Genomic DNA, 8,345 nt, shown 5'->3' with positions numbered 1-8,345 from the left:
AACCAGTGTGTATATGTGTCATTAAGTGAAAATAAATAAAAGAATAAATAGTCAAATTGTAGAAGCAAAAGAAAGTGAGTTCAATTGTGTTTCTGGAAATTTTAAAACTTTTTAAAGACTAAAAATACGTTTTATTGTTTGATGAAGATAAACCTAAAAATACTTGGACGGTTTTTTATTTAGATTTTATCAAATGATGAAAAAAATAATTTTCTTTGAAAAATAAAAAGAGATATAAAATCTAAAAACAAATTCAAACTCTTTTCATTTAAACAACAAGAAAGCACGCAAAGAATTTATATTGGTTCATCTCAACCCTAAGACTAGTTTTGTTCACTGCCACTTACACTTGCAAGCTCTATCTCAAGGTTAACTTAAACTCAATATTCTTTGTCCTACTAAGTCACTCCTAGTTCTAAACAAATTAACAAGATTTGTTGAAAGTTTGTTCACTAACTAAAGTATGATTGTCTAACAAACAGATATATCACTCAACACTTTTAGTTTTTTCTCTCAAAGTATCCAAGGTGTTTTGAGAGCTTAGTATCTTTACAAGAAAATATAGAAAGCTTTACAAGAAAGAATGATTTATGTAGAGGATTCTATGTTGTTTCTTCAAAGCTTCTTCTATATATAGTCTTCATATCCAAGTATTGGTTGTCTCACAATGGTTGAATTCTTCATTTGTTTGAAGTCTTGAGTCTGTTGGAACATTTAATGCTTGCATTAAATTCACACCCTTTCTTCATGCAAAGTTCACGTTGATAGGTTAATGTGTCTTGTACTTTCGTAAGGAAGTCACTTCTTTCATCATAGCGTGTCTACAACAACAAAGTGTGCCTTTTAATGAGGATTAGCATCTTCTAGACTATGGACTTCATTTATTTTTCATAGGTCTGAAAACTTCAAACGCACATATACAGATCATGATTTGATAGCACATCAGACACAACCTTTATTATTTGTATTTATTTGCATCTAATAAAAATAATTAGGAGTCTTGATTCATCTTTAAGACATAAACGTTTTTTTACTTAACACAAATTTGTCCCAAAAGATGTGATGTGGTAACAAATTGGTAATGAGATGAAAAATATTTTTTTTAAGTCTCCAATTGAGTAAAAAGTAAGGGTGTTCAAAACCAAACTAAATCGAACGTAAAATCAAAAACCGACCCAAAAACAAAAAATTGAAGAAAAACTAATGGTCATTGGTTTGGTTTGTTTTTTGTATTTTCCAAATCAAGCGGTTTGGTTCGCTTTGCAGCTTGGCACGCAAAAATTGAACCAAACTAAAAACCGCACTGCAACATCCCTTGAAACTATTGTTGCAATAAGTGTTGTTGTTGTTGTTGTTGGATATCTACTTTCTAAGTTTTCATGGTTGGAAACAAGTATTATGAATGTTGTTTTACTCTTTTTTTTATTAATTTCACTCGTTGGAACTTGGAAGAAGGTAATGTATTCTGTTTTTACTTTTAAGTTGAATGATTTATTATTAAAGTTGAATGATTACTTTTAAGTTGAATGGTTATTATTCAAGTATTATTCAACTTGAAATAATTATTATTTTACTTTAAGCTCAATTGTTGTCAATTTATATCATTGATTGTTGAACTAGTTATTATTCAAGTTTTATCCAACTAGTAAGAAAATCCTTAACAACATATCTGGAGCTCAAGATCTAGTCTTCAATAGATCTTCCACTAGAGGGGGAGCTAAGATCTCCAGTATGGAGAATGAGATCTTCTACAAGATCCCTGAAGATCTACACACTTATCAAAACAAAACCTTTTTTTTTACTCTCTCCCTCCTTAATAGCTTCTAGAGGGAATCAACAGGAAGGGGGAAGAAGAAACTAAACATGAAGAGGTGTAGGTCGTGGTAGCGCCAAGGTAGGCGGGGAGGCCCCTGCAACACCAAGGGAAGCGCGACGACATTGAGGTGTGTGCAGATCTAAAGGAGGAAGGAAACTACTAAAGAGATGTTGGGGGGAGACGATTTGGGCTCGTGGAAGGAGAAAGGGGGAAGGGAAAAGAAGAAGGGGGAGGGATCATGGAAGGTTGGTGGCGAAGAAGAGGAGGGGGTTGTGGTGGTTGGGGGAGGAGGAGAAGAGGAAAGATATGTGAAGGGGGAGAGGGGAAAGAGAAAAGAGAAAAGTGAAGGGGGAATGGGAAGAGTTTTGTGTGTGCTTTGATTTTTTTTCTCTTTGTATTGTTGCTTGTCAATGTTAACAAGTGAGTACTGATGAGTGCAATTATTTTTAATGTTGCTTATGAATCAAGGGGGATTTTGAATGTTTGCTACACCTGTCAAACATATTTTACCGTTTGCTACATTTGTAGCATGTTAATTTTTTATTTTATTTTTTTAGATTAAATTATAGTTAAATTCATACATGAAAAATACTATAAATAGTCTCATTGGTGGCCACATTTTGCACACCAACTCTCATTCTCATCCTTAATTTCTCAAACTCAATATCTTGGTTTAGTTTCATTCTAAATGGATCCAAATCAATTACATTGGCAGGCTTATTGCAATTTGTTCCAAAATTATTAAATGGTTCCTTCTATCGAAAGTTCTCAAAATCTTTTTCCATTTTTCCTTACTTGCCACCACCACTAAAAATGAATTTTATGCAAAATAATCAATCCCCTTCCACCGAAAATTGTTAAAATCCTCCTTTGTTTTTTCCCTACTTGCCACCACCACAACCACCAATAATGAATTTTATGCAAAATAATCAATCCTCTTTCATTGAAAATTATCAAAGTTCTCAAACTTTTCCTTCAATGTCACAAAACAATTCTTCCATGATTCGTAAGCCTCCCAACAGTTTTAGTGGTCCACAATCTCCTTCTAATGATGAAGTTGAAACACAATTTCCACAATTTTCTAGTCAAATTGGGCAAGAAAACATCACACTAGTGGAACGAGGAGAGAATTCTACAAAAAAGAAGTAGTTAATTTTCTTTTCTATTGAAGAGGATACACATCTTATTGGTTCGAAGCTTAATGTATAATGAATCCAATTGTTCTTAATGGTCAAGCAGGAAACCATTTTTGGATGAGAGTAACAAAAAATTACAACAACTTTTGTGGCAATCTACTACAGAGAACATTGAATCAAGTGAAATCTCGATGACAAAAAACTAATGTGGGTGTTCAAAAGTTCAAGGGCCATTACAAGCAAGCTGTTGATTTGAAGAAAAATGGGTACACAGAGAACATTGTAATGGTTGATGCATATGTCAATTAGAAGGAAGATGAGGGAAGCAATTTTACTTTATAGAATGTATGGCAATTGCTAAAAAATCAACCTAAATGGTTAGATCAAATCAAAGAACCAAGTTCCTAAAGAACAAAGATTTCTGCTAAAGGGGATTACTTGTTGTCATCTAATCTAGAGACACTGGTTGAGGCTTACAGAAAGTGACACGCTATCACAAATCCCCCACCCAATGGGGCCAAAGGCAACCAAGAGGAAGATGAAGGAGAAAAGAGGTGCAACATCTTCATCGATTATGGACTCAACAGGCATGGAAGCAAAAATAAGGGAAAAAAAGTGAAGCCACCAAAAAGGTAGCAGAGGCAAAGGATATGGAGAGTGTAGCGGTATTGTACGAAATTCCGATGAAGGACACATCTGCCATGTCTGAAGAACAACACAAAAAACGCGAAATCACTTGTAGTTATATATTGCAAAACTTTAAAACTTAGTTATTATGTTGTAAGTTAGTTTTAATTAATCACTATGTTATAGGATTTTTTTTTTCAATTTGTCATTGTGTTGTAACGGTCTTTTAACTATGTTGAATGTTGAATTTGATTTCAATTTCTCTAATTAATTATGATATTCAAAACAACTATTAGTTTTTTATTATGTAGGTTGTCATTCTAAAGTAGTCGTTAGAAAGTAGTTGTTAAAAAAGTAACCATCGTGGAACTAGTTGTTGGAATGATGCTATTTAATTGGTAAATTTTCTTTCAGTCATGTACATTTTTTTTTACAAACTCTGCAATATTCTTCTTTCAAAATTTGGAAAGAAATTGTTGATGAAACATTGGAAGACAACACTGAAGAAGAAATCATAAGGTACTTATGTGGGGAGCAACAATAAGTAAAGAATATTAGTCGATCGAGACAAAAAAAGACACCATATAAATCACAATCGTGAAGGTGGACATAGTCACTTGTTGAATGACTACTTCTTTGAGAATTCTATATACACAGAGAGGCAGTTTCGACGAAGGTTTCAAATGCAGAAGCCATTGTTCCTTCGAATTGTAGAGGTTCTCAGTAATCATGGTTCGTATTTCCAAATGAGATCTGATGCATCTAGCAAAATGGGTCTTTCACCATTGTAGAAGTGCACTGCAACAATTTGTATATTGACATATGGATCACTTGTTGATAGTGTCGATGAGTACATTAGAATTGCTAAATGCACTACAATTCAATTCTTATAAGCTTTTGTAAAGGATGTGAATGAGATATTTGAGGATAAGTACTTGAGAAGTCCAAACAACAACAATTGTCTGCTACAAAATGCAAAGACACATGGGTTTCCAGGTATGTTGTGTTCTATTGATTGTAGGCATTGGGAATGGAAAAATTACCCAGTTGCAAGGCAAGGCAAATATCGTAGAGGTCATCATTGCAAACCCACAATAATACTTGAATCAGTTGCTTCACAAGACTTATGGATTTGACATGCATATTATGGAGTTGCAGGGTCAAATAATGACATTAAAGTGTTAAACCAATCGTCCGTGTTTAATGACGTTTTGTAAGGTCGAGCTCCTCCACTGTAATTTACAATTAATGGAGCCCCATATAATATGAGATATTATCTTGCAGAGCCACAAGGAGAGAAAAGAAAGTTATTTATAAAATGTCAAGAATTGACAAGAAAGGATGTGGACAGAGCATTTGGTGTGCTAAAATCTCAATTTTCAATATGTGGCATGCATTATATTGTATAACATGATTGTTGAAGACGAACAAGATACATACAATGGTAGTGTTGATGTTGATTATGATCATGTAGACGAAGAAATTTCAAACGTTGATGTATCTCATGGTGCTTCTCTTGACTACACATCTACAAATAAGACACTATATGCATATAAGAGGAGTTTATCAACAACTTTAAGCAAACTTAGGGAGCATATTTGGGCATATTTTAGCCACAACAATGTTGGAATTTAATTTTTCTTGCTTAATGTCATTGTTTTGTATTTTGTTGCTTATGCAAGTTATGTATTTTTTGTTGATTTAACTTAAAGTCATAAATAAATTTTTTAATTATCAAAATATTTATTTTTAATACTAGTTATTTAATAATTAAAATATTTATAATTAATTACTTAAAATTAATTTAAAAATATTTCATAAAATATATTTATGTGTGGTCCATTATAGGACCCACAAAAAGTGGCTCAAGATCTCAAGTTGAAATCTACTATTAGAGACAAAAAGAGACAAGATCTTGATGCACATGTGACACTGTGGGCCCACCAAAAATGGTTTACAATCTCAAAATGAGATTCATTATTAAAATGCTCTAACAAACTTTTTAAGAATTTTTTAAATATTTACTAGCAAAATTTTCAAATCGCAAAAATCAAATCGAATTAAATTGCAAAAATTAATTTGGTTTGGTTCAAATTTTATAAATATTTTACACGAACCAGATTACATTGTAATTAATTTTCTTGTTTGGTTCAGATTAATTTTAAGTTAAAAATCACACTAAACCTCACGACAAACACCAATAGTAAAAAGTGCACAACAAAATTAAGATTTACTCTCAAATTCAATTGAAACATTTGTTATTTGCTCTACAAACGTGAGTTTATCAAATTAGGGGACAAAATTTAAATATAGTCTTTTAGCAAAGAAGATCCCATGTAAGTCTAAAAGCCCAAAACCCCCTCGTTCGAGTGGCATGGCTTTTCAAATTTGTGACTTTTTCTGAACATACTCTTATTTCTAACGTAAATTAAATACTTGCTTTTCTTAGGTATTTTTATTTTGATAAACAACAAAATTGAACCTATGAAACACTTTTTTTAGGTTATTGGAACTAAAATTTGTTAGTTTACAATCATAGGCGAACATAAGTGGCGTTAGTTTGAGAAGTGTAGAATTTGGGAGAGAGAAAAATGAACACAATAAATAAGGTACCATTGAGAAAGTTTTGGAGTGATAGAATTAATTTTGTTACATTAAGAATAAAGAAACACTATTTTTTAGTTAAATGCATATGCTTTTTGTGGATAGTTATTTGGTTTAACATCTTGCCTTTCCTTCCACCCCTTTACCTCTTCTATATTAAGTACACTTTTCTTTGTTTTTTTTTCTTAAATATATGTTTGATTCCAGCAATTTGGCATTTTTTTATTTTCATCCATCTAATTTTTAATTTTTTTTTTGTTTAGGTCTTTGTAAAATACATTTGTTTATTTTTTTGTCCTTAAATGCTTTAGATAATATTTTTTTTCACTAATTAATGTATTTCTTTTACTATTCAAAGCATTATTTAAAATTCTTTAAGAATGAAAATATTAAAACAAAAAAACATATTTTATAAGGACTAGAATGAAAATATTTTTTTAGGACAAAAATAAAAAAAATACATGGAACAAAAATATATTTAACCTTTTTTTTTGTTTTTTCTATGCCCAAAAATTTTAGGCAAAATTATAAATTTGATCATCTTATTTGTCTCAGAATTTCATTTCGGCCCCCTATAATTTTAGTCTCTTAGTTTTTTGTAATCTGATTATTTCAGTTTCTAAACCTGAAATTGGACGTTCAATTAAATTTCGGGGTTGATAACTGAAATGAGGTGATTGCAAAAAACTGAGGGACTAAATCCATAAATTAACTTGGAGACCGAAATTGAATTTTGAGATAAATAGGAGACCAAATTTATAATTTTAGCAAAGTTTTAACTTGTAAATAGTCAGTAACCCGTGCATATGCACGGGTCACTTGATTAACCAAACTTCAAAGGTTGATGTTTATTTGAATTTAAAACCCGTGCATACATATGGATCACTTGATTAAAGGAACTTCAAAGGTTGATGTTTATGCGGATTTAAAACCTGTGCATACGCACGGATCACTTGATTAAGGGAACTTCAAAGATTGATGTTCATGCAAAACAATTGTTTCAGATCACAAAATTAACAAACTATATTAAGATGAATCTCATGAGGCTAAAAAATAATAAAAAAAATAATTGTTTAAAACTAAAAGGGTTAAAAAGTAAAAAGAAAGTGTAGTTAAATTGAGAATTGAAATTTCAAATAAGTCAAATAGTTTTTTTTATAAACATATGGCAGCATGTCAATTATAATACAAATTACTCCATATTTACATTTGTCAGGTCACATAACAATAAGTTGACTGTTAATTTACACTTAAACACTTAAATTTCAAGCACCTCAACAGTGACCACACTATTTCCTCTAATTACCTGTAATAAGAGGGAAAAATTATCAATTTCAAATTCATGTTCATGTTCTATTAACTGCAATATCTTAACAACTTAAATTTAAAAGACAATGCAAAAGAATAGGACTCACCACCATCCCTATGGCATTTTTCTCATTGCCATTCACTTCACCACAAAAAAAATTGAAGCAAAAAATGAGAGGAACACTAACGTCTTCAAATCCCGTGATTGTTCTGACCTACTCATGGTGGAGAGAAGGGATCACAGAAGCGAACCAAGAAATATGATAATAGCATGACTATAATTGTAAAGAAGAAAATGAAACACGAATTAATAAGAATGAAGAAAGAAGACATAAATCCATAGCACAATAGCATGAAATTTGAAGTTGAAGAACCTCTCAAATAGCTTGAACCTTCCATCAAAATAATAATAATAATAATAATAATAATAATAATAATAATAATAAACATGCATAAAACAAAGCACAAAGAAAGAACCTTGCAAGCATGAAAATCATAAAGGGGAAAAAATGGAAAAAATCAGTAAGAAAGAAAAAACATGAAACAAACAACAATAATTAAATAATAATAATAATAATAATAATAATAATAATAATAATAATAATAATAATATTGTCTTTTTCTAATATTGCGCCTGCAATTGCACATTCACTCAACAACAAAACAACAATTTATTTTTTTCCTAATCTTTTTTATTTTTTTATTAGAAAACAAACTAAGAAACGATAGAAGAACAAAACCTACATAATAATAATAGTAATAATAATAATAACAACAACAAAAATAATAATAACAATAATTTCAATAATGATTATGACTTTATATGCATTAAAGGTTCATGAACGTTAAACATC

The sequence above is a fragment of the Glycine max genome, chromosome 13, assembly GCF_000004515.6.
Source record: "Glycine max cultivar Williams 82 chromosome 13, Glycine_max_v4.0, whole genome shotgun sequence".
NCBI lineage: Eukaryota > Viridiplantae > Streptophyta > Magnoliopsida > Fabales > Fabaceae > Glycine > Glycine max.
The sequence above is the reverse complement of the archived record's forward strand: the minus strand, read 5'-3'. Positions refer to the sequence as shown.